General features: G+C 41.3%; 1 protein-coding gene across 5 annotated transcripts in view; it reads right to left on the minus strand.

Annotated features, from left to right (window-relative positions):
• PAG1 (phosphoprotein membrane anchor with glycosphingolipid microdomains 1) overlaps window positions 1-21,067 on the minus strand; it is a 156,907-nt gene extending 135,840 nt beyond the window's left edge. For 3 of the 5 annotated variants that reach the window (XM_030553342.1, XM_030553337.1, XM_030553338.1), the window contains exon 1: window positions 20,989-21,054. The gene's annotated coding sequence lies outside the window, so the exon portion shown is untranslated. Of the gene's footprint in view, window positions 1-20,988 lie in introns of all 5 variants that reach the window. The other 2 variants (XM_030553339.1, XM_030553341.1) reach the window with 2 other exon arrangements.
• Window positions 21,068-26,198: the final 5,131 nt, after the last annotated feature.

Genomic DNA, 26,198 nt, shown 5'->3' on the forward strand with positions numbered 1-26,198 from the left:
AATTCTCTTACAGATTTCCTCCTTTTGATATATAAAGAATTTCTTATTATTTTTATGTCTTTGACTATTAGCTCATCAAATTGCCTATTAGTTCTTCTTATTTTCATCTTAAATTTGACCCGCCATAGTTTGAGTTTACACTCCTTTCTATGGGATTTGCTAGGGTTAGATATCAATTTTGTGAAGGATACCCATAAGACTTGAATAACCTCTTGCATGCATCTGATGAAGTGGGTTTTAGCCCACAAAAGCTTATGCCCAAATAAATTCATTAGTCTCTAAGGTGCCACAAGTACTCCTGTTCTTTTTCCTGATACAGACTAACACAGCTACCACTCTGAAACCTATTGAACTTTGCCATTTCATCATACTGATTTTTTGTTCTTATCTTCCTGTCTTCTGTAGGAGTTGCAGGCCTTCTTTGCTTCTGATATGTGCTAAAGTAGCCTCCATGCTGAGTCTAAGAATATTAATTTCCTTATCTATGGCCTTTTTACCTAGCTTCCAGGTGTGGTGTGTTTTTGTTTTGTTTTGTTTGGGGCTGGGGGGGTTGAGAGAGAGAGAGACAGATAGACAGGCACAATTTGGCACCTAAAACCTCAACTATAATTAATTGACATGGGTCCACTGTTATTCAGGCTGTCTCTGAAATCATTAAACATCCAATTACGTGTTTTTCATCATGTTGTGCATGCTATGTTGTTCAATAGTTAACTCCGAGAACTTGACTTAGGGTATGGCTACACTGGAAACTTCAAAGCGCTGTCACAGGAAGGCTCCTGCGGCAGCACTTTGAACTATGAGTGTGGTCGCGCATGAGCGCTGGGAGAGAGCTCTCTCAGCACTCCTGGTAAACCATCTCCATGAGGGGATTAGCTCCAAGCGCTGGGAGCACGGCTCCCAGCGCTCGGAGCCTGTTTATGCTAGCACTTTAAAGTGCTCAGCCTTGCTGCGCTCAGGGGAGTGATTTTTCACACCCCTGAGCCAGCAAGTTAGAGCGCTATAAAATGAAAGTGTAGACAAGCTCTTAGGTATAAGTCCCAGGCCTATTGCCCATGCCACAACCATCCAGAATATTTTATCAGAGCACACTGATCCCAGATAATCAAGAACGTTAGCAGCATCTATTATAATGCAAATAAAATATGCTCTTGAAAACATGCAGATTTTTTTCATTTAGCTAATGATACTGCTACCACAGCTTCCCACCAGCTCACATACAACTAAAGGATAAAAGTATCAGTATATTGTTTCTCAGCAGTTAGCATCTATCTAGTGAGCAATAAATAAAAATTAAGCTTACATGCTCATGTTAGAACAGTAAGTGTAGCTTCTAATGTCATTTTTATACGTGTTGTCACCTCTCTGCAAAGATAGATATGTACGTGTAATTGCTATGAAACACTGATGGAATATACCCATGTAAATCCCATTGCATTGAGAAGTGAAGATCTTTTTCAGCTGTCATGGAAATCTTTTCAGCAATAACTACTGTATATGTACATACATGCCTGTCAAATTTTGTAGTGGTTTGTTGAAAACTAAAATTTCCAAGAAGCCTTCTTCCAAAATTTTAATCAGAATGTTTGTTAGTTTATTCCATTATTCCTATATGCGTCAATCTGTGCATTATTTCTTCCATCACGATAGTATCCAGATGCCAGAAATAATGAACTGAGGGGTCACATCAGTTTAGCCTTACCAGGCAAAAAAGACCTCTCTCTTGGATTTACCTCATTCCTAACCAGGTTCACTTCTTGGTGCTTGTCTTCTAGGAGAATGTTGCCAGTCATTCCTTCAGTAAGCTCTGATGAAGCACTTAAGCACATGCTTCTCTTTTTGACTTCAATGGGGCTACTAACACACTCCAAGTTAAGCATGCACTTAGGTGCTTCATTGGACTGGGAGCTAATTTGGGGAAGGCCTGTGTGAAGGGCATGGTTTTGCATCATGCGCTACAATGGCAACTCTCTGCTTCCTTCTGATCTATAGCTGGAAGTTTTAAAATTCCAGGTCTTCTACAGAGAGCTGTCTGCCCTTACCTGTAGAATTTTTATCTCAGACCTTCCCAGCTACAATTTCTCTGTTGATCACAACAGTTGCAATAGTGCATACACAGGGAAGGAATCACTGAGAAAGCTCAGACCCAGCCCATTTAAAAATAGTCTCTTGTTATCATTAATGGGAGATAATTAAATGAACATGAATATCCCTTCAATTTTGTTTTGTGTGTATAGAGAAGCTTCGGGGAAAATATATGGCACGTCAGTAATGTTGCTTCTGCCCCACTGGCAAAGTGTGAACTCAAGAAGCAGCTATAACTATAGTTAATGCAAAAATTTCCTGATAAAATGAAAAGGCTGGAGTCACTGATAATAGCTACACTGAAATTCTACCCGACATCTGCAAATCATTTTGCATTATCCTTATTTTTCAGCTCCTTTAGAGGCTGTCAGCTATAAATGAGCCACTACTGGGCTCCTGTAGGAAAAGTTTTCAGAAACTTACAGGAGATATAAACGCAAAGAAAGAATAAGCAGTTCAGTTTCTCTATTTTCTTCCTAGACTTCTTCTTTCTTCACTTAGCTTTGTCAAAACTAAGAGACATGCACAGTGCCACACACTTCTCTTTTAGAGTGAGAAAGCTCTATGTCCGTTTGTGTTGATAAAGCCTCCTTCCCTGAATATGGGAATGATATTACTTCAGGTTTTTTAGTATGCCAGCTAAGATCAGAAACACACCACCTGTTCTGTTATTCCGCAATGACCAATGTGTTTCAGGAAATCAGAAACAATCATAGTCAAAACTGAACTTTAAAAGAGGACATTATATGAAGTACTTAAACAAACAAGTTCAGTTTTAACTAGTATTCGTTAACTCAAGTCTCTTTGTAAGGCAACAAATTATGTTACTGGTCAAGGACACCTGAGTTATCCAGTTAAGAATGGGATTTTCACTCATGTTTCTCAGATTTGCAGTCATAAGAGAGGTAACATTGTTGGTCTTGTGTACACACTTTTGTAGGACCATCTGTAACTGTGTGGAAGACACATCACTTCACTGACGGACAGCACAAGGTGAATATAGGTATTATGCATCTTTAAAATGGAAGCCTGACAGTAAGGAGGTGAAGGGAAAATACAAGATGAAATGTTCACAGTAGTTCTATTTCTTAACAATCATTGTCTGTCTGCGTACACAAAACATAAAAAGGTGGATCGGAGTCAATCTCCTGCAGTGTGGTTTGGCATTTATCTTAAAATAATGGGTAACTTTTAGCTGTTACAACTGAAAGTCTGTGCACTGTGAACACAAAGCTGATTGATGTGGGCCAAGTTCATGCAAACTGTTACCATCAGGAGCTAGACTTTTCTATCAGATTTTATTCTACAACAGAGAAGAACTGACATGCACCTGACAGCTCTTAAAGATTCATGTATATTTGTTGTAGGGATGTAAATACCGTTTAAAAAGTTAACCGTTTAAACGAATAAAAATATGCCATTTAAAAGGTGTTAAGCATCTGGGTCTGGGGCCAATCCACTGGGGCTGCTCTGGCCGGGCAGCATGAATAGGGCCACTCCAGCTGGGCGGCGCTGCTCCAGCCAGGTGGTATGGCTCCAGCTGCTCTACCCGGACAGCATGGCTGGACTCACTCTGGCAAGGCGGCACGGCTCTGGATGCGCCAGCGGGCGCAAGGCCACTCGGGTCGGCATAAGGCCGCCTGGGCTGGCTGGCCACCCGGCCCAGCCAGCCACCCAGCCCAGGGTTAACAGTTAAGGTGGGTTAACCAGTAAGACTATTGCTTACCAGTTAATCTTTTATATCCCTAATTTATTGACAGCCAAAAATTGTCTCTTCAGCTGCATTTCTACCTTCACATTTGCCCTCCCCTTCTGATTAAGCGTTAAAAAGAAACTAAGAAATTAACAAACAAGAACTTAGTTGTGAAGTAATTAGAAACAACATACTGGATACAAACCAACAAAAGCAAGTAAGTGAAAAATTAAGCACATGCTCTCCAGTTCTCCATCCACAGGCACACACCTTACCATTACCACAACTACCATACACCACAGGCTATGCACTACAATCTTAATTCTGCCTCCCTAGGAATGTCAACCTTCCATGATCTCCTTTAGTCACCAGTCTACTTACAATGTTTTACTACACTAACCCATTCCAATGTAAGCAACTACTATGCTAAATGTCTGCATTACTAGTGTTGGATGAAAATAATAAAAACATAAGAACGGCCATACTGGGTCAATCGAACGGTCCATCTAGCCCAGTATCCTGTCTTCTGACAGTGGTCAATGACAGGTGCCCCAGAGGGAATGAACAGAACAAGTGATCCATCTCCTGTCGCCCATTTCCAGCTTCTAGGACCACCATCCCTGCCCATCCTCGCTAATAGCCATTGATGGATCTATCCTCCATGAATTTATCTAGTTCTTTTTTGAATCTTGTTATTGTCCTGGCCTTCGTAACATCCGCTGGCAAAGACTGACTGTGCGTTGTGTGAAAAGATCCTTCTTTTTGTTTTAAACCTGCTGCCTATTAATTTCATTTGGTGGCCCCTAGTTCCTGTGTTATGAGGAGGAGTAAATAACACTTCCTTATTTACTTTCTTCACACCAGTCATGATTTTAATCTGATAACAAGGTTTATGTGGAAGGGTAAAAGGAGGCAAAGTTAAATTTGCAGCAAATGGTCTGCGACCACTCCTGCCTTTAGGCTGGAGCATCATCTGCAGAGAGCCAAAGGTAATATTCCCCACACAGACCTTTCTTCCATCCTCAGACACAGCTCCCCAGCACACAAATGAGTTATTTACACCAGGCTCTTTGGAAAGGATTGCTTTAATTTGCATAAATTTATCTTAATTAAGATATATACAGTTGGTGCTAAAGGGTTATTAAATTTTTCACTACATACACATGTATGACATTCTGAGCACTGGCTGTTTTTATACAATAGTTTCCAAATAAAGAAGAAATAACTATCAACTAAAGTTGCAATGCAAGGAGCGTTGTTTTAATTAAGTACAGCGCACTTTCAGTGTTTAGAAATATATTGGAGAAATGAGACAACCATCTCTGGACAGATTTCAAGTACAGAAATCTCTGTTTCTTAAGTTCCTTTAGACAGTAGTTACTCCTGAGGGCATTCTGTGCCAAAAATACTAAAAATTATGCACCAACAAATTAAAAATTCTGTGCACAATATTTTAAAATTCTACCAAATATTATTTGCCACATAAATGTGGAGGCTCCAGCATGGCATTGGGGAGCACAGGCCACTGGCTGGACAGAGGTGGGAGATCACTGTGCAGCTCCCCACCCGGGACACAGACTCAGCAGTGAGGCTGCACCGAACCCAGACACAATGCAAGAACTGGGCCTGCCCCAGAAACACCCAGGGCCCTGCCCCTCTGTACCAGGTGCACCAGGTGTGGGCAGGCAGGCTCAGCAAGGCAGGATCCAAGTGTGGAGGGGTTTAGTGTGAGGGGATCCAGATGTGTGCTGAGAGGGTTCTGTGTGGGGCAATCTGGGTGTGGGCAGCTCAGTGAGGGATCCAGGTGTCAGGGAAGGGATCTGGATGCACAGGGGCTTGTTGGGGGGTCTAGGTGCAATGGTAAGGGAAATCTGCAGGAGAGTCCAGGTGAAACTGGTTGGGGCTCAGCGGGTGGGTCTGGGTGTGGGGGGTTTAATGGGGGGTCCAGATGCTGGGGGAGTGGGGCTCAGTGGGGTGGGGATCCATGTGTGGGTGGCTCGTCAGGGTTGTCCAGGTGCAGAAGGAGTTGGGCTCATCCGGGCATTCTGAGTGTGAGAGGATGAGGCTCGGCAGGAAGGTCTGGGTATGAGGGAGAAATAGGGGGTACAAGGGGGTTCAATATCACAGATTGAGATGCTTTATACCACTTTTGTTTCTGGGGATTTTATTAAATTGAGTTAAACTACTGACAACTCATATTTATCAAGCCAGGCATGTCTATCAAATGTTAATAGTTTAAAAAAATATATTGGACTGGCCTGCTGAAGTTATTTTTGCAGGCAGTATCTAAGTATCTCTTTCTATTTTGCTGGGTATGTAATTTGTGTGATTTTATTCCATAACAACCTGTGATATTTTTTTAACCATTCCTCTAATTTTGGACTATTTTTCTTTTACCAGTGAGAGCCTATCCATAGTCTAGTAACTACTAGCAGATGAGAGTTTAATTCTTCGTATCTTTGAGCATGACCATTTCCACTAAGAAGCCCCAAGAGGATTACCAAAGGATCCTGTGCTATTAAATACCCAACAGTTTGCAATATTTGGTTATGAATACATCCCAGTACTGTTTAATGACTGGACACATATCAAGTCTCCTCTTTCACCACAATTTCTCCAACATTATTCTCCATTTAATCTATACACATTTTCTATATTAAATGGGAGACGTTTAAAAATAAGGACTGAGTAAACTGAGGAAGGACCTCAGGATTCTACCCACAACAGTTAAAATACAACAGCTAATTTTCATGTGTACTAAGGTTATGAAACTAAACAGTCACATCAAAAAGTGAGAGTCAAATCCTGCTCCCACTGAAGCCAATGAATAAAGTGGGGTCTCTTCATAACAGGGACATCAATTTAACTGGGATGGCAGACTGGCCACTGTGGTATCCCAGTTAAGTGGATCCTGTTGTAACATAAAATATTAGGGTAAAAAAACATTTCCCAATTTCCTGGTAGCTTTAATCTGTTAAATTACTGGTAAGTAACAGATTTTTTCAAAGTCACCAACCGGAAGTACTAAAAAAATATTAAATAACCTGTTCTAAACATACTGATCTATCTAGATACAAAGAAATTATATTTGCAGTTAGAAAATAAACAAAAACTCATTTTACAATGTACTATGGAAAAATTCTGAACTTTTTTTTTTAAATCAAAGCTCATTATTTTTGGTTACTAAAACTATTAACTAATGTAAGACTTATTCCAATGTTTTAAATAAGGACTCAAAAATTATTACTCCCTTGAGCTACATGTTAATCTACACAGAAAGGCCTCAGATCATGAGAGTCAAAAAATGGAGGAAACAGCAACAGCTAATAAATGTACATTTAAAAAAATAATCAGAAAATACTCTTTACAAACTCCATTGAATGGTAGATGTGAGCGGCTTATTCTACTAATCCATCGCTGATTGCATCCAGGATATGTGGAACTGTGAAGGTACACATAAGAGAAATATCCAAACATCTATCTGGCTCTACAAAGGCAGGCGAGAAGAGTACTACTGTCAGAGTGCACTGCTTATTACAACGTATTTTATGAGGCCAATTTTGAAAATACCATTCTTTGAAAAAGATAACTTAGACTACAGTACTAGTGTCAAACCACTGCATGTCATAAATGGCTTCGCCCTGTAACTAGGTCAGTGAATTAGGAAGGTTCAGGTTGTGACAAAAAAGTCAATTGTAAAATATCCCCTTCAAATTACTCATTTTAACTTCTTGTGTTTATTTGATTGTTATGTTCCTATTCAAATAACGCAGAAAAAAAAAGCTGTGAAAGAGATATTCTGCCCAATTAGCCATGAGTTATTTCCAACACTTTACGTGTTAATTGACTTTAAAAAAATACTAAAATTATGCAATAATTTGACAGTTTCTCAAAGCGCAAAACAGAATTTTAATATCTAGTTTCCCCTGTATTCATTTTCCCCTTAGTTCTCTCCTTAGACAATCAGATCTACAGTATGCCTCATCGAACGTGTCAGATTAATAAATAATGAATGATCTGCAAACAATATAGCTCAAATTGTTCACTGTATTAGCTCAAATCATCCACTGAGTTGGATCAGTTATCTTGCATTTAATGAGAATAAAGGAAAATTAAATTAACAGTCTCTGACACTGCTAAGTTAAATGATATAATCTTGTATATTACAAACAGATCAAAACAATGCACTTCCTGAAACAGAATCATCACAAAACAATGTACTTTTTATATTGAATAATTGCCTATAATATGAAGAGGCATTTCATAGCTTTCATACTTGGGAAACATACACACAATGCAGTCAGTTCTAGTTACTGTATTTTTTTAAAAACAATTAGGAGATACCAAGTGAGAGATACTTTTGAACCCAGACTTATAGCAATGCTTGAAGTGAAAATTAAAATATACAGTACTCACTAAGGAGGGGAGGGAAGGTGAATCTATAAAATATGTATATTCTTGATAATTATCATATTCAGCCATTTATAGTACTTCTGGTTTTCTAGTAACAAGTTTATCTCAGAAGTCTGAATGTTGATGCCTAATGTAGAAAGACTTTACTAGCATGAAAAATATATACATTTGCTATATATTCATGTAGGGTGATAGCCACTTCATTCATATAAAGTCCAAGTAATTCAGCTCTATGCTGGTGCAAGGCAAAAGAATTGCAGAAGTGAAGTCAAACCCTCAAACCAGGACTGGTAGCAGAGTTGCAGCTTAGCACTCATGTTGAAGCTATTCCAGATGATGAGATGGAAGAGTAGCCAGAGACTTTTTATATAAGCTACATGGGGTATTGTGATTACATGGTCCAGGGAGACCAATTCAGTGGCCCCTTATCCTGGCCTTCAGGGTGGCCTATGTGAGGCCTGGAAAGGGAAAGGGGAGATGATGCCACAGAATCATCTGACTCCCTCTCCTTCCAAGTTGAAGACCTGGATCTTTCCTTATGCAGAGGGGAATACTCCTAGAGGAATTCTGCACCACTGCACATGTGCATATTTCATGTACCATGCATATTTTTAATTTTTTTTGTGTGCAGAAAATAGCGTCCACTGAAAAGTTGCTGCTGTTCTGTCTTTTAACCAACAGAGGGCACTGTGGTGCTTGAACAGAGCTGTCTCTCCTGACCAGCCACAGCTACCATGGGGAAGAGAAAGAGCCTGCCTTCTTCACAGCGCCTGTCAGGCCAGGTCAGGAGACAGGGTCTATGGTGAGACAGACAGCGTGGGGCTGCTGCGGGGTCAGACAGGGGTTCATAAGGGCTAGTGGGAGCGGACAGACTAGACCAGGGGATGAACGGGAGTGCAGGCACAGGGCCACATGGGCAGAGGGGGAGGGGGTACTGAGCTACAGGGGGAAGGAGGATGGCTGAGTTGGGGCACAGACACACATAGAGATGGGGGGGTACAGGGCCACATAGGGATGGGGGGAGTGGATGTCTGAGAGAGGGTGGAGGGAAACGTGGACAGAGGGTACAAGGACCCATAGGAGTGCAGGGACACATGGGGACAGGTGGAGGGGGTATCTGAGCCGGGGTGGAGGGGCACGTGATCAGGGAGTGCAAGGACACATGGTGGTACAGGCACACATGGGGATAGGAGCAGATGCACCTGAGCGAATGAGAGAAGTTGGGGTCAGCTAGGGTCTGCATGGGGGGCACTCCCTAACATTCCCTCCCCACCCCACCTCCCAAAACCTGTTCCATACTGCCTCTCCTACCCATACCCAGCAACCCTTCAAGTTCATACCCAGGCTCCTTCCCACCAGTTACTTACTTCTCCCTCAGCTCCTCCATTATCCCTAACTCCCACAAGCCTTCGCACTGTTTCTGACGGGTGCAGGAAATACGGTTCTGTACTGTAGTTTAAATGAATTATTACTCAGAGTTCTGTATTAATATGCCTAGTCTAGTAAGGAATCTGCTTGTCAAAACACATTTCCTGAATCTTTTTTGTTGTCTGTATTGTTACAGATATACTTGCTGACAGGTATTTTGAATTAAATTACCAAAATAATTGAAACTAGTGTGATTATATTGTGTTATTTTGACAAATAAAATTGTGCATAATTTTGCAGAATTGTAACTTTTTTTGTTCAAAATTTTTAATTTTTTTGGCACAGAATTCCCACAGGAGTATGGGAATCACTGTGCAAGAAGCACAAAGAAACCATCAATCCCCTTGAGTTTGTTTGCTTGTTTTTAAAAATGTATGTGTCCCTGAAATGTCTTCTTGTAGACTCGTCTCCTTTACTGGAGACAGAAAACCCTGCTTAGGGTATGTAATTTTTGTTATTTTATAGGAGGAGGACAGTGGAGGCTGTTGATATTGTAAATGTGATTCCACTTATCTTGAAAAAAAAATGATCAGGGAAGGAGGTTTTATGTCATTTATCTAAAGACAGTTAGATCTTGATTCATGGAATCTCTTCTGGAAGATCATTCCAAAGCCAGAATCCCACAACTGAAAACAGTTTGTTCCTGGCTCCCACATGCTTTGTGATCTGCACTGATCTCCAGATGAGTACAACTATTTTGGCAGTTCACTGATAGAAATCCAGTCTCCAACTCAGCTTGGAAAGGCCAAAACCTTAAACCGGCAATGGAAATAGACGGAGAAGTAGTGAAGGGACTGAAGCCTGGGCCTGATGTGCTCATGGTGTCCTAAGCCATAGAGGAGCCACACATTTTAGTTATCAGTAGAAATATTCATGTGAGCAAGGATTTGCAGGAACGGACATTACATCAATAATCAAGAGAAAACATACAGGTGGTGTTAATGGGGTGATTATTCGAAGATGTTCCAGAGAGCTGAGTTGGGTTTAAGTTTGCTGGCAGGGAAAGGAGTTTTAATGATCCCCCGAGGCAGTGAGTAATCAAAACAATGTAAATAATATGGACCCTCTCTTGCTGCCACTGAATTCAATGGCCAAATTCCCACTGGCTTCATTGGGTACAGATTCTGGCATTCTGAATACAGTGCCATAATTTAACATAGTAGAGCTCTGTTAAGATAGAAGACTGCACATCCTGTTACAACAGCAAGCTTAATAACTTTGTTTGCAGGGACAGGATGAGGATCTGGTTTTCTTTAATCTCAGAGAGAATTAGTTTATCATTTTGAGGGATGTCCTTTCTTCATTTGGTCACAAACAATATTTTTTAGAAGACATAACTCCAGAGGAGGCCACAGATGCACACTCCTGCTATAGCCAGGAGGAAAAGTTCGATCTGTGAAGCCTGAAATTGAGATCTGGGACTAGCACGCTGGTGCGTACATTTCTGTCACTCCTTAACACTTGCTGTCATTTAGAAACAGTAGATTGGCAAGGCTTTTACAGCATTCACCTTTCAATTAAATAAAAGTAATATCTGAAACCTTGCATTAAAATAGCCATAAGATTTGTTAGGCTCCTCTTCTAATTATGTGATCTTCAAATTTCCTGTACAAAGTTAGACTATGAAATTGGCAGCAAATATTAGAAGCTTTAAAGACTCTTATAGAACTTGGCAAACTTGGCAAATAACTCTAAAGCAATCAAGTCATCAGTAAGATGAACTTTCCTTACAGCTAGGCAGTTTTTGCATTAAAAATAAGATAAATGGTAAAATTAAATCACAAATATACGTTATTAGATCTATACACAGTATAATGGCTTTTTGAAAAATGGTAATTTTATCATTGTGCTTCTGTGGCTGATAAATAAGGCCCAGTCACACAAACCCTGACTCACATGAGGAATCCATGCTCATGCAAATTGTCCCACTGTAATCAACAATGGGACTACTCACAGGAACATGGATTCTTCATGGGAGTAGGAGCTGGCAGGTTTAAGTCCTAATATTGTAATTACAGCTGCTCCATTACAACAAGTAATCCTTAATTTGATGTTTTATATTGCAGTACATTAGCAACATTTCATTGATTTAATAATCCATTGTAAGAACTCACTCCTGTGATATGATGAAAAGAAGTTTCAAATACAGTATTTAAGTGGTTCTTCCAACACATTAAAACACAGCATTTTTCCACAGGAAAATAAAATGTTTATCCTTTGTCATGCATTTCATTTATGCTGTTTAGTTATGTGCCCTTTGCAGGGAACACAAGAGGCTGCCTTATGCTTTAATTAAAGCACTGTTGCACTTTCTAAAAGAACAATGAGTGCAAGGGGGAAGAGGTGATCATTCCAAGAAGTAATGAAGAGATTCTGTTTCAGCGGATTATCAATTATTTATGAGTAAGTTCCCAGATGAATGCATCTGCAGCTGAGTAGCCTTTTTTAAATACATTTAAACTCTACACACGGTACAGTAGTACTGTACACAAGTTGTACACAAGCTAAACTGGTTTTCGACACAAGTCACCAAGAAATGAGAGTTAAATCTGGATTTTATTAATAAAATAGTACTGTACTTTCTCTAACAGTGTCTGCAAGTCTTAAAGTCACCTTGCAGATTTCTTTTAGCATCCATCAACAGAAACTGTACTGAGACTTTATAGAGATGATAAAGACTGGGGAATAATATAATCTCATATTGCAGAATTTCTGTAACTTTTCTTACACTCAAGTCTTACTCATTTTGACTAATAGACTCTTAAACTGGTTATGCCATACATTACTCCTACAGGTTTTGCCCTGGGAGAATAAAATACAGTTGGCTGGAATTTGTTCAATGAAAAATATTGATGAAAGTTGTCCTTTTCACCCCAAAATAGAGAGATTTTGTTTTGTTTGTACAAAAACTCTTCTAAATTTTCCATTTTTCAAAATGTTTTAAACAGATTCTTTAAGCAAACAAAGTTGGCCTGTTGGTTGTTCTGCAAAGTATAAATATATATGCACACATGGATGCACATATGTTTTATCTTTTGACTGGTCATCACTTTCATCATGCAGTGGAATAGTGCCAAAACTCGAACATTCCATTTGCTAAATTTACCGATTGCAATACTTTAAGAATTCTGTTTTTGAAAATAATTGATGAGAAAATTTGGAAACGAAAGCCAAACCACTACAGAACATAACAGGCCACGTTCAGAGTTACAGAAATATCTGTGCAACTCCCAGCTATAGAGGCTGATTAAATGCCAATTGAAATCAATGGGAGTCTTTCTTGACTTCATTAAGCTTTGAATTAGGCAGCTGGAGGGGAGGAAGTATACAAGAAACCTCCTAAGGCCATGTCTACACTTTTCGGGAATTGACGCTGCTGTGATCGATGCAGAGGGGTCAATTTAGTGGGTATAGTGAAGATCCGCTAAATCGACCGCAGACAGCTCTCTGTACTCCACCAGAACAAGAGGAGTAAGGTAAGTCAACAGAACAGTCTTCCAAGAGTAGTGGGGGCAAAAGACATATCTGGCTTTAAGATTAAGCTTGATAAGTTTATGGAAGGGATGGTATGATGGGAGAGCCTAATTTTGGCAATTGATCTTTGATTATCGCCAGATAAGTATGCCCAGTGGTTGGTGATGGGATGGGATCTGAGTTACTGCAGAGAATTCTTTTCTGAGTGCTGGCTGGTGAGTCTTGCCCACATACTCAGGGTTTAGCTGATCGCCATATTTGGGGTCAGGAGGGAATTTTCCTCCAGGGCAGATTGGCAGAGGCCCTGGAGGTTTTTCGCCTTCCCTTGCAGCGTGGGGCATGGGTCACTTGCTGGTGGATTCTCTGCAGCTTGAGGTCTTCAAACCACAATTTGAAGACTTCGATAACTCAGGCATAGGTTAGGGGTTTCTTATAGAAGTGGATGGGTAGGGTTCTGTAGCCTGCTTTGTGCAGGGGGTCGGACTAGATGATCACATTGGTCCCTTCTGACCCTAGAATCTATGAATCTATGAATCTATAAGAGCGTCCTCTGTTGACACAGTGCAGTGTAGGCACCACTGTAGGTCTACTTAAGCTATATCGACTCCAGCTGCGTTATTCACATAATTGGAGAAGTGTAACTTAGGTCAACTTACCACAGTAGTGTAGATAAGGCCTAAGGTTCACTTCCTTCCTGGAGAATCCTCCACATGCTTTCTTCTAAAAGGAGGGTTTGGGGACTGGCACACTGGGCAAGGCTAGTTAATCCTTCAGAGAAAGAAGGCACTTTCTGCATGGATCCTAAGGCAACTGCAGGAGAGTGCTTCAGAGTGCTGTCTGGCCTCCCCCTATCATGGGCAATGCTACTATTGGGTTTTACCCTCACCCCCCAACTAGATGAGTGAGCCCCCTCTCATTCTGTCCTGAACAGCTAAGCATTGTCATGTACCATTAAACAATTGCCACTTGCAACCCTTTTATTAGTTAGTTTGTAAAAGTTTATAGAGTGTGTGTGTTCGGATAAAAATGTGATATATCAATGATAGCCATTACTCATTGTTATTACGCAGCTTTAAGGAACATCTACATTTACTTTATCACACCACAGTAGAACAAATGGCTCTTAAAATCGGATGACAACAGCTTTACTCCAACCAATCTACATTATCTGTCAGTGCTAGCTAAAATATATGACTATCTGAAAACATATTAACATAAAAGTGAAATTCGTATTGATGGACATTGATACAAAAGTATCATTTCAAATCCATTTTTAAGAATTGGACACCACCTATATACAATTGTGATACTGCTATGAAATCAGTGATCCACACAGTAAAATTCTGAACTCTCTGTTTGCTCACTGGAGAGCTTTTCTTCTTAGACTCTGAGCTGCTCAGGGCAGAAAAGAGTCATGACCTAGACATCACCTTGCCTGGAAAACACCTAATACATCATGGATGCTACAGTAAACAAATAGGAATAATATAAAAGGAGCTAGATTTGTCATACATTGTTTGAAAGCTGATGATCTGAAGACATCAAAAGGGTCTTTGAATATTAAAATTGGTCAACATATCACTAACAGATTTCTTCTGTGGGAAGACAATTTGTTTTAAGCATGAGCCTCCTTAGCAAACCAAGTGAGTAAGCAAATGAACTTTTATGTTAATTCCCCAATTCCATATCTTCCTTTTGAAGGAAAAAAATCATTTCCCTATTCCATGTTTTTACGTGGACAGAATTCCATTTTCTTCACAATTACTATGAACAACAGATCATAAGCCAGTACTGAGGAAGTAGAAATAAAATGTCAACACTAACCAAACATTCTGCGCAACGTCTTGTTGAAATAGCACTTGACAATCAGTAGGAGGAGGAGATTATTGGTCATACCCAGTGATATGATGCATCCCCAGCTAGTTTAGAAATAAAAAGAAGCCTTTGGCAGGAATCCTAACATGATTTTACATGCTTATCTTTGATATCAAAGTATTATCCTTAAGTTATGTAAACATTTAAATGACATATTCATGGAGAGAGATTTTCTTACACATTTATACTTTCCCACAGCATACTTCCAGACAGATGAAAACTGTTTATCTTTATCTTTCACCTTTACTGTTCACTCATACCTTTTAAAATGAACACTCTTTGTATATGACAAAACAGGGACATAGCAATTTAGTGCTCATTTGCCCTAATAATCTACTATTGATGTTAGATTAAAAACATTTATTCAAACCACATAAATGAATAAAACTAAATAAAAGAGGAGTGGCAGTGGGTGTCTAGTAGATTGAGCAGAGAGCTGGGAATCAGGACCTCCTGGGTGATAATCTCAGTCCTGTCACTTATTACTTACTATACCACTGACTTGCAGTTTCTGGTCTTGGGCCAGTTGCCTCTTTATAGACCAACTTTCCCATATGTAAAATATACATTGTAAGACTTATGAATTTGCAGGGGAGTCTTGTGAGGATTAATGTAGTGCTCTGCAAATGTAAAAAGCTAATTATCATTAATATTAAGTAGGGCTGTCAATTAATCACAGTAAACTCATGCAATTAACTCAAAAAAATTAATTGTGATTAATCAGTTTTAATTGCACTCTTAAACAAGAGACTACTAATTTAAATGCATTAAATATTTTTGATATTTTTCTACATTTTCATATATATCTTGTTATTCTGTGTTGTAATTGAAATCAAAGTGTATATTTTGATGACATATATTTGCACTGTAAAAATGATAAACAGACAAAACAGTATTTTTCAGTTCACCTCCTTCAAGTATTGTAGTGCAATCTCTCTGTCTTGAAAGTGCAACTTACACATGTAGTTTTTTTTGTGACATAACTGCACTCAAAAACAAAACAATGTAAAACTTCAGAGGCCACAAGTCCACTCAGTCCTACTTCTTGTTCAGCCAATCACTAAGACAGACATGTTTGTTTACATTTACAGGAGATGCTGCCAGCTTCTTATTTATGTCACCAGAAAGTGAGAACAGGTATATGCATGGCACTTTTCTAGCCGGTGTTGACTGAACTCCTTAGGAGAGAACTGTACATCCCCTGCTCTGTTTTACTCGCATTCTGCCATATATTTCATGTTATGGCAGTCCCGGATGATGACCCAGCACATGTTGCTCATTTTAAGATCACTTTCATTGCAGATTTAACAAAACGCAAAGAAGGTACCAATATGAGATTTTTAAAGATAGCTACAGCACTCGACCCAGGATTAAAGAATCTGTAGTGCCTTCCAAAATCTGAGAGGGATGAGGTAGGGAGTATGCTTTTAAAAGTCTTAAAAGAGCAACACTCTGATGCAGAAACTACAGAACCCAAACAACCAAAAAAGAAAATTAACGTTCTGCTGGTGGCATCTGACTCAGAAAATGAAAATGAACATGTGTCAGTCCACACTGCTTTGGATGGTTTCAAACAGAACCCATCATCAACAGGGATGCATGTTCCCTGCAATGGTAGTTAAAGCATGGGCATCTGGCACATAAAGATCTTGTGACGCTGACTATAACAGTGCCATGGGAACACCTATTCTCACTTTCAGGTGACACTGTAAGAAGAAGAGGGCAGCATTACCTCCTGCAAATGTAAACAAACATGTTTGTCTGAGCAATTGACTGAGTGGACTTTCAAGCTCTAAAATTTCGCATTGTTTTATTTTTGAATGCAGTATTTTTGTACATAATTCTATATTTGTAAATTCAACTTTTGTGATAAAGAGATTGCATTATAGTTCTTGTATTTGGTTAATTGAAAAAATGTTATTTATTTTGTCTTTTTACAGTGCAAACACTTATAATCAAAAATAAATATACAGTGAGCACTGTACACTGTATTCTGTGTTGTGACTGAAATAAATATATTTGAAAATGTAGAAAACATCCAAAAATATTTAAAGAAATGGTATTCTATTCTTGTTTAATTGCATGATTAATCGTGATTTTTTAATCCCTTAACAGACCTAATATTAAGTAAACTGCACTGTAAGATCTCTTGTACTTTTTATTTTCTTGCTTGATATGTTGATATGCAGCAATGCAAATATTTAGATACAATTCCTTTTCTTCCTATGTGAGTACCCTCACTGAACTACTTTACTCACAAGAGTAAAGGTTTGCAGGATTGGGGCCTGTAGCTTTACCCAGTTAAGGCCTTCATCTCGCATCTGACAGCACTCAACAGAACTGCTGTGCCCATGTGAAACCCAATTAAAGTCAGAGCAGCCCCATGTGATCCAGTCAGTTGACCTGCATACTATCAGCTGTAGACTTGGGATCTCACTGTGGACTGCCTTCACTTACACTGTGGATCACCTTAAGGATTTGTTTCTATTAAACAGGGTGTTAAAATGTGTTTAACAATGTACCAGGTCTACTAACCTTAGTATCCCTCCTCCTCCCCACATCTGAGGAGTTTTAAACAATATACTGCTGGAATAAGTGCTACTTTTGAAAAGCTTCACTGTTTGCCATCTCCTTTGAGAAACTTGGTGGGAAAAGTTTTTAGCATAATTAGCTGAGAAAAATGCTTGTTTGTTAATTTCCTTGTGTGTCAATGAGGTCAGCAGAGCCCTTGGAAAAAGTGCTCCTTGCCTAAGTGCCACTGGACAGCCAATGAGAGGCCCTCAACTGCTTTGTTTTTGTAGATCCCACAAAATAGTGGGAAATAAATTCGTTAGTTTCTAAGGTGCCACAAGTACTCTTGTTCTTTTTACTAAATACACTTTTGCTCTGGATTATGGAGTATTTTCTTTTTATGATTTAGACTCCAGATGGTCCCTCCTATCAAACTAAAATCATTCTAATGCTAGGTTAAATTTACAGCTTAAGCTATTTAATAACATTCCTCTGTATTCAATGTATGAACTAAAAAACACATTCATATTAAGATGCCTTGCAATTAGGTTTCTGCAGAGCTATGGGTTTTGAAAGGCATTAAGAGAGACTATGGATTATTCTTTTTTTTTTTTTTTATTAAATGGCATTTCACAAAAGGAATTAGAAAAATATTTAAGCTTGTTAAAGGTCAGATCCTGCAAACTTTACTCATGCAAGCAATCCCGCTGCCTTCAGTTCAACCTCTTATTTAAGAGCTGTGTCTGTATTTGTTAATTTACAAAGTATCTTACAATCATATAATATTGTGATGAAACACCGGGGTCTAGGGTGACCAGATGAGAGACGTGAAATATCAGGAGGCGGGGGGGGGGGTTGCCAGAGGAGCAACCGAAAAAAAACAACCAAGAGCCGGCGGCGGAAGAAAAAACAAAAAGAAAAGCAAAAAAAGAAAAGGAAAAACAACCAAGAGCTGCTGGAGCATAAGAAAAATTGGTGGCGGCTGAGCACCCACAGGCACCGCCACACCCCGCCCCCCGCACCAGTTCGCCTTCCCTCTGTCTCCACCTCCCCTGAGCTGGCTGCTGCGTCCTGCTTCTCCTCTCTCCCTCCAGCGCTTGCGCCGCCATACAGCTGATTAGCGCCAGCCCCGGAGAGGGGACTGAGGAGGAGGGAAGCGGGAAGCTTGTGGAAGAGGCGGGGCCCGGGCGGGGATTTGGGGAGGGGTCCAATAGGGCAGTGAGGGGGCATGGGCTGGAGGGCGGGGCCAGGGCGCAGATTTGGGGAGGGATCCAATGAGAGAGGGAGGGGTAGAATTAGGGCAGGGCTGGGGTGGAGCTGGGGAGCTGGGGGCGCACCGAAGGGCAAAATATCAGGACAATTCTTGTCCCGACTGAACATTCGTCGGGACTTGGGACAAACAAGTAAATATCAGGACAGTCCTGATAAAATCAGGACAGCTGGTGACCCTACCTGGGTCCATGATGGGTATTGAAATGGAAGACTAAATCCTTGGGCTCATCCTGCAAGGTGCTGAGTACATTTTACTGTCACTGATTCCAATGGCAGCTGAAGACAGCTGGCACTTGCAGGAGATGCTCAGCATGCCACAGAATTGGCCTCTTGTTAAATAAGTATCGTATCTGGATTAATGACTTTCTTAGTAAAACGAGGAGCTTTTGCTATAATGATAAATTGTATAACAAAGTAGTACAGGTGTTTAAAAATGTTTAAAAATCATGAACGTAGTAAAACCTTTGTTTCTAACATTTCAGCTGTTTTTACACCCAACGTAAATAAATCTGGTAACAAACTACTTCCCTTTATTGAATTTACTTCCCCAAATAGCTAGTAGCTACTGCTGAAAGTGTAATCTAGCACACACAGAGATTATTGGGCAAAGCCTCAGTTAACAGAAGACATTGTCTTTGCTTCATTGAAGTAAGGAGCCATGACAATTTACACCAGTGAAGATCTGCCTACATGTTGTTTAAGACAACAAGCAACCCTTATTTTGTTTTGAGTCTAAACTAAACAAACATGATACTCTATACATCAGATAAACTCAACTGAAACATGGCTGCTAGGGAAACATCTTTTCTGCCAAAACTACATCTTTGTCTCTTTTTCTGCATTTGAAATAATACTGAGCCAGTACACAACAAGCTCTTCTCCTGTTACAAATTTAATCAACTAAGGCGTTCAACAACACTGCTGATATATTACTCTGCTTAAAAACAAATCTCTCAGGGACAGATTAAAAAGAAATATTACAAAGCTCTATCATTCAAAGTCTTACGGTTCAGCCACCTACAAATCACTGTTTGTTTATTTAGATAACTGGGTCCATTAGCGCAAGTAACTTTCAATCTCCACAAATATCCGGTTAAGTCTATTTTTCAGTATGTGGATTAAAAAAAAAAGATTAGAAAAAATGTTCCAAACACGGAGTAAATTATCTGTTATGTATAATTTGTGCATGTAACGCTCTCTGCACTGCTTTGAAAAAAATCCAGCTCTCCCTTGGTGATCTCTTCCGTTCAAAGAGTTTCCAATGCGAAGAACAGATGCCACTGTGAAACCAACTGGAGTCTGTCACAATGTAACTGTATCTGAATTAAACGACAGTTAAGGATTTGACCTGGAGCAACAACAGAACGGAAAATCAAAGCTGAAAGAATCAGCCTGCTGTGTGTATCGCCGTATGTGGTGCAAGCCAAGACATACGCATTGATTTGAGACTTTGGTCCTGATTCTTCATCGCTTTGGACCTTGCTGACATCTGTACCTGCGAGGCGTTGTAAAATACTGTCAAAGCATGACAGTGTTTTACACCAGTCTAAAGGAGAGTGCTCTGCTCATACTAATTCTGGGCAGGGACTGAGTGACAATGATCCCTCTGGATTCCTTTGCTTTGTGGGCTTATGTCACAACCTCAGCCATTTGAGCACAGCACCTCCCACTACTGATCCAACAGCACAGCGCCACAGGATATATTGCTTGGCCAAAGGCGCATCCGATACTTCGTAGCTCGGTAGTCACTGCGCGGCTACTGCTCGAGCTAATCCAACCACCTTGCTACGCCCAACCCCGAGCGGTGCACGGCGCCGGAATCACACACACGCGAACCTGCCCTCCCTCCCCCCACGCGCGCTCGCTTTGCCTTCCCTAGAGAGTCCCCCGTCCAGCCAGGGAAAGAGCAGCGCTCCAGCCAAACACCCCCACCCGCAAATCAGACACAAGCCCGCCCGGCCGCCCAAAGGGAAGATCCCTTAACACCACCAGCCCAAGTCACGCTGCTGCCTCTGGGACCCCGCCGGCCCCGCACCTGCCGGACAGTAACAGCTCTGTGGGGACCAGCACTGCCCCTCCGCCGCCCATGGGCCACGCGTGCCCGCTCTGCCCCGCCCACTCTAGCCCAGGGAAGCAACCTGGAGCCCCCCCATGGGGGGACGGGGGACAAGGCTGGACCAGGCGCTAATGCATCAGCCCCCCTCCACCATCAACTTTGGGAACCGCAACCAACTTACCCGGAATCTCCGGGACTTCGGGGGGTGCCCCCCAACCCCCTCCGGGACCCCGCACCGCCGCTGGGGGGCTGCCGTCTTGCTAGCCGCGGCGGGACCCGCACTTCCACAGGCAGCGCCAGCCCCTGCTGGCCCCGCGCGCCGGAGCAGCGCCGAGCCGCGCGCGGGCTCCCCGGGACTCAGACTAACAATAACACTCGCAGGGGGGCGGCGCGGCTCCGCAGGCTGCAGGAGAGTCCCGGAGCGGGGCAGGCAGCGAGGAGCAGCCCGCGACAGCCCCCAACGCAGGGCAGAAAATGACAGCAGCGGGCGGCGGCGGCAGGAGGAGGAGCAGCAGCAGCCGCCGGTCCGGGCAGCACAGGATGAGCTCCAGCAATGCGCATGTTCCCAAAGCCCGGCTTGTGAACGCAAGAAATGCAGCGCCGCTGGGGCTGCTGGCGGCGGGGCAGAGCAGAGCCAGGCTGGAGAAGTGCGGCGGCGGACTGTGCACTAGCTGGGTGCAGAGAGAGCGAGACAAGGCGCTGAACGCATGCACGCACCCGGTTCTGTTCGCTCACTGCATGCACGCACCTACCGTCTCTGGCTCTTCATACCTGCACTTCCCGCCCCTCTCCCCTGCAGAGACGAGGAATTCCAGGCAGTGAGTGAGTGACTGCTGCATGCACGCAGGCACCTCTTGCGTACTGCAAACATCAGACGCTCTGTCTGTCACCTCCAAATGCATGGCTCTGCGACGCAATGTGAAGAACTGATGGCCCCTGCTGAGTGAAAGTTAGAGACTAACAAATTGTTTTGGGCATAAGCTTTCCTGGCTATAACCCACTTCATCAGATACATGGAGTGGAAAATACGGTAGCAAGTATAAATACACTGTACATGAAAAGATGGGAGTTGGTTTACCAAGTGGGGAATCAGTGCTAATGAGACAATTCAATTAAAGTGGGCTATTCTCAACAGTAGAATACCAAGGGAGGAAAAATACTTTTGTAGCGGTAATGAGAGTGGCCAATTTCAAACAGTTGACAAGAAGGTGTGAGTAACAGTATGGGGAAATTAGTTTTTGTAATGACACCTAATTTGAATGGTGTCCAGTTTGCAAATTAATTCCAGATCTGCAGTTTCTCACTGGAGTCTGGTTTTGAAGTTTTTGTTGAAGAATTGCCACTTTTAAGTCTGTTATTGAGTGGCCAGGGAGACTGAACTGTATTTTCCACTCCATTCATCTGATGAAATGGGTTATAGCCCAGGAACACTTATGCCCAAATAAATTTCTTAGTCTCTAAGGTGCCACAAGGACTCCTTGTTTTTGCTAATAAAGACTAACATGGCTACCACTCTGAAACCTGCTGAGTGGTCACTGTAAGCTTCAGTCAGTTCTGTACTGCTACCCATGGCCAATTCCTTTATTGCATTTCACTTTTAAAAGAAGAAACTGTAAGAGACCAGCTGCCTCTGTCTTGCAATAAGCTTGTAAATTTTTATAGTGTTTTCTCTGAAAATTATCAAACAAAAATCAATTAAAACTGAAAGTGCTGTTTGAGCTAGCTGAAAAATAAATAGATATCGCATATGCTGTATTAGTACATCGAGAAGAGAATCTTTATGGGACTTAACAACAGAGGACACATGTAAAGCAGCCCAGGACAGATAGGGAAGGTGAAGGCTTGTTTGTGCCCTAAGTGAACTTTGACACTGTGAAAAGGATTCTGAGTCAGATGTATGTGGAAGATATGTTTTCTTACATTTCTCTAAAAAGACTATTACAAAAAGCACACACACACACACACACACACATAGTAGATAAAGCAGTGTGCCATATGGCTCATCTTGTACAAAGCTGTTAAGTGCTCTTATAAATATTTTACTAGCCCAGCCATTCTCAAGCTGTGGCTAGCTCTCAAGTGAGTTTCCAGCAGCTGTCTGAGGTGTGTGTTGGTGGGAGGGGACAGCATAAACTCCTTCTAATCACTGTCCTCATTTCCCAGTGTTTCCCCGTCACTGGCAAATAGGGCTCCTCTAATTCCAGCATTAGCTGCAAGTCAGCACATATGGATATGGCACACTGTGTTTGATTAATTGGACTAAAAACAGGAATGAAGGAGTCTGAACTTTCTGTCATTTGTAGAAAATTTGGGGTAATATTACTGAATAACAGATTGGGTGAAGAGAGGGTTCAGGTATCAATCAAACTGAGAGTGTCGGAATGCAGAACGTTGACTGAGAAAGAAAAACCATAACAGCAGAAGCAGGACAGGCTGCAAAGTGAAAATCTCTCACTTTGGTTTCTTTCAAGGGAAATTATACAACCACGGATTAAAATATAATAGTTTCCACCCAAAAATTACATATGAAGTGATCCATCACCTATGGAAGTCAATGGAAATACTGCTATTGACTTCAGTGGGCACAAGATTAAGCCCTTATTCCCTATAACCCTAACCTCGATGTCACAAATGTCCTTAGACCTCAGATTTGAGCTTGAATCTACAATTGATGGGTAAAGTGAAAAATAAAGACTTGTCTATACAAGAAACTTTTACCAAATATACCAGGAAAATTATACCAGTATTGTTAAACCAATATAGTTATACTGGTATAACCCCCCATATAGACACTCTTATCCCAGTACAAGAGTGGCTTTTTCTGGGTTAGTTTAAACCGCTTCCGAAGCAACATAAACTAAAATGAAAAATGGCACTCTTATACCAGAAAAAGAATGTCCACATAGGGGGTTATACAGGAATTACTGTATCAGTTTAAATTCACATCTGACACCACTGTAAGTTTCCCATGTAGACAAGCCCTAAGATAGAACCATCCATTTCCTTTGGCTCTGTTTTTGGGGCAGAGGTGCAAAGCCAATAAGTGAATTGTGTCTGATTTATCTTTCTATACTATTTAAACATAACAACACCATTATTACACATTTTCTTTTTAAATAGTCATCAGTAGGGCCGGCTTTAGGCCAATTCCACCAATTCCCCCGAATCAGGCCCCGCACCTAAGAGGGCCCCGCACCCAGTGAGAATCCCTTCCCTGGCTAGAGGCTCCTTTTTAATTTTTACTCACCTGGCGGCGCTTCGGGTCTCCAGCGGCACTTCGGCGGCGGGTCCTTTGCTTGCTCTGGGTCTTTGGTGGCACTTTGCTGCCGAGTCCTTCAGTGCCGCCAAAGACCGGGAGCGAGTGAAGGACCCACCATCGAAGTGCCGCCGAAGACTCAGCACCGCCCGGTGAGTACAAGCCCCACGTGTTTTTCTACAGGTGTTTTTTGTTGTTTTGGGTTTTTTGTTTTTTTTTAGTAATCCCTGCCGGGGCCCCGTCTAAACTGTTCGAATTGGGCCCCGCACTTCCTAAAGCCGGCCCTGGTCATCAGAGTGGTTTTCTCATTAACTTATCACTGTTTGCAGTCTTTTCCAGCAGGAACAGATCAGTAAGGAGGAGAGAAATTCGGAAACTGAAGACAAGAGGAAAAATCAGTCATGGTAAGAAGCCAAAACCAGAGCAAGTAGTATTTGAGATGGTCTGGAGGCAAGGGGGAAAGGAAATGCATAGACATAAGCACAATAAATATAAATATATTTATATAAATAAATATGAAACCCTTCAAAAAGACTAGCAAAAAATCAATGACTTTTACATATGCTTAATTCTGCACTTCATAAAAGTGTTCCAAAGGCCCCAATCACTATCAAAGCTTTATTGTAGCAGACATTGTACAGATGCATAAAATGACACGGTCTGTGCCACAAGGACCTTACAATCTAGTATTAAACAAGATGTGTCATGTAAAGGTAACAAACAGAAAGGAACAGGGAAAGAAAGACGAAAGTAATAGTGAAAAGGATAGAAGTCACCTATTTTAGCAGTGCATACAACTTCATGGTTATAAATCATTTATGGGGGTGCTAAAAGTATAAATCAGTACAAATAGGCTTGGAAAGTTAGATTTTTATGAGTAAATATACGTAAATGTCTATTGCACTGTACACACATGCAAATTGACAACAAAAATTGCCATTGTTGATAATTGAACTTTACAGATTGGCAAAGTAAGAAAAATTTTGCTTGAGAACTTATTAGAGTTTGATTTAAGAATATTTACTTTGTATATTTGGCATGTGATGTCGAAAAATTGTGTTTTAATGGTTATACAGCTTTTACTTTTTTGAATAGCAACATCTTCTGTAATTAATTATTCTCTGCCTCTGTTGTCAGGCCCCCCTATAGTTTCCTGCAACTGTGAAAATTCAAATGGATAAAAATAAATTTAAAAAATATTTAAATTCCATAATTTTGTGCAGTAAAAGTTTAAATCGATAAAATTAAAAGAAATGTGCTTATATATAAACCAATATTATCTACTAAATTTTTTCTAAAAATTGAATTCTGCCTAGCCTAAATATTAGAAATCCATCCTTAAACCCCATTGTCCCTTTGTGGAACTGTTTTCTTATTCAAGAACCTGACAAAAACAAATACCTGATTTATCAGGGAAAGTATGTGAAGCCAGATGTTGACATTACTAATGCTTTGCAGCAGCCTAACAAGATATCGGCTGCAGATGTTCAGCACTTGTGAACAGGCTGTTTTTCTTCAACTGCCTAAGTATGGAGTCAGGGCCCAGTCTGCAAATGTTGGCCTAAGGGCTCAGACCTGGAGCCACAAAAGTAACTTTTAGGCATCTGGAAAATAACAGGAACAATGATGTGATCCACAAAACCAGCATGTTAAGTGTAGCCAGTGCTGAAAGCACTCATCCAGCATGTGGGCGACCGCTATTCAAGTCCTCTATTCACCTGATGAGCAGGGATTAGAATAGGGATCTGCCATTTCTCAGGTAAGAGGCCTATATAGAATTATTCTTACTCTTTCTCTGGCCCAGGCCATGTCTACACTTACAGTTTTGCAGCGCTGGTAGTTACAGCTGTGTTTGTACAGCTGTGTAGGGCCAGCGCTGCAGTGTGGCCACACTGACAGCTACCAGCACTGCAGTGTGGCCACATTTGCAGCATTTGCAGTGCGTTGGGAGTGGTGCATTGTGGGCAGCTATGCCACAGAGCACCTCGTCCCATTTTGGTGCTGTGGCTTGTGGGAAGGGGAAGGAAGTGTGCGGGTCTTTCCGCTTCCTGTTCCAACGCCCCGTGGTGCTTTGCTCACATTCCGAGCAGTTTGGCGGCATTGTGAGTCTGCAGCACGATTTCTGAGATTTCTGT

This window comes from Gopherus evgoodei, chromosome 2, assembly GCF_007399415.2.
Source record: "Gopherus evgoodei ecotype Sinaloan lineage chromosome 2, rGopEvg1_v1.p, whole genome shotgun sequence".
Taxonomy (NCBI): domain Eukaryota; kingdom Metazoa; phylum Chordata; order Testudines; family Testudinidae; genus Gopherus; species Gopherus evgoodei.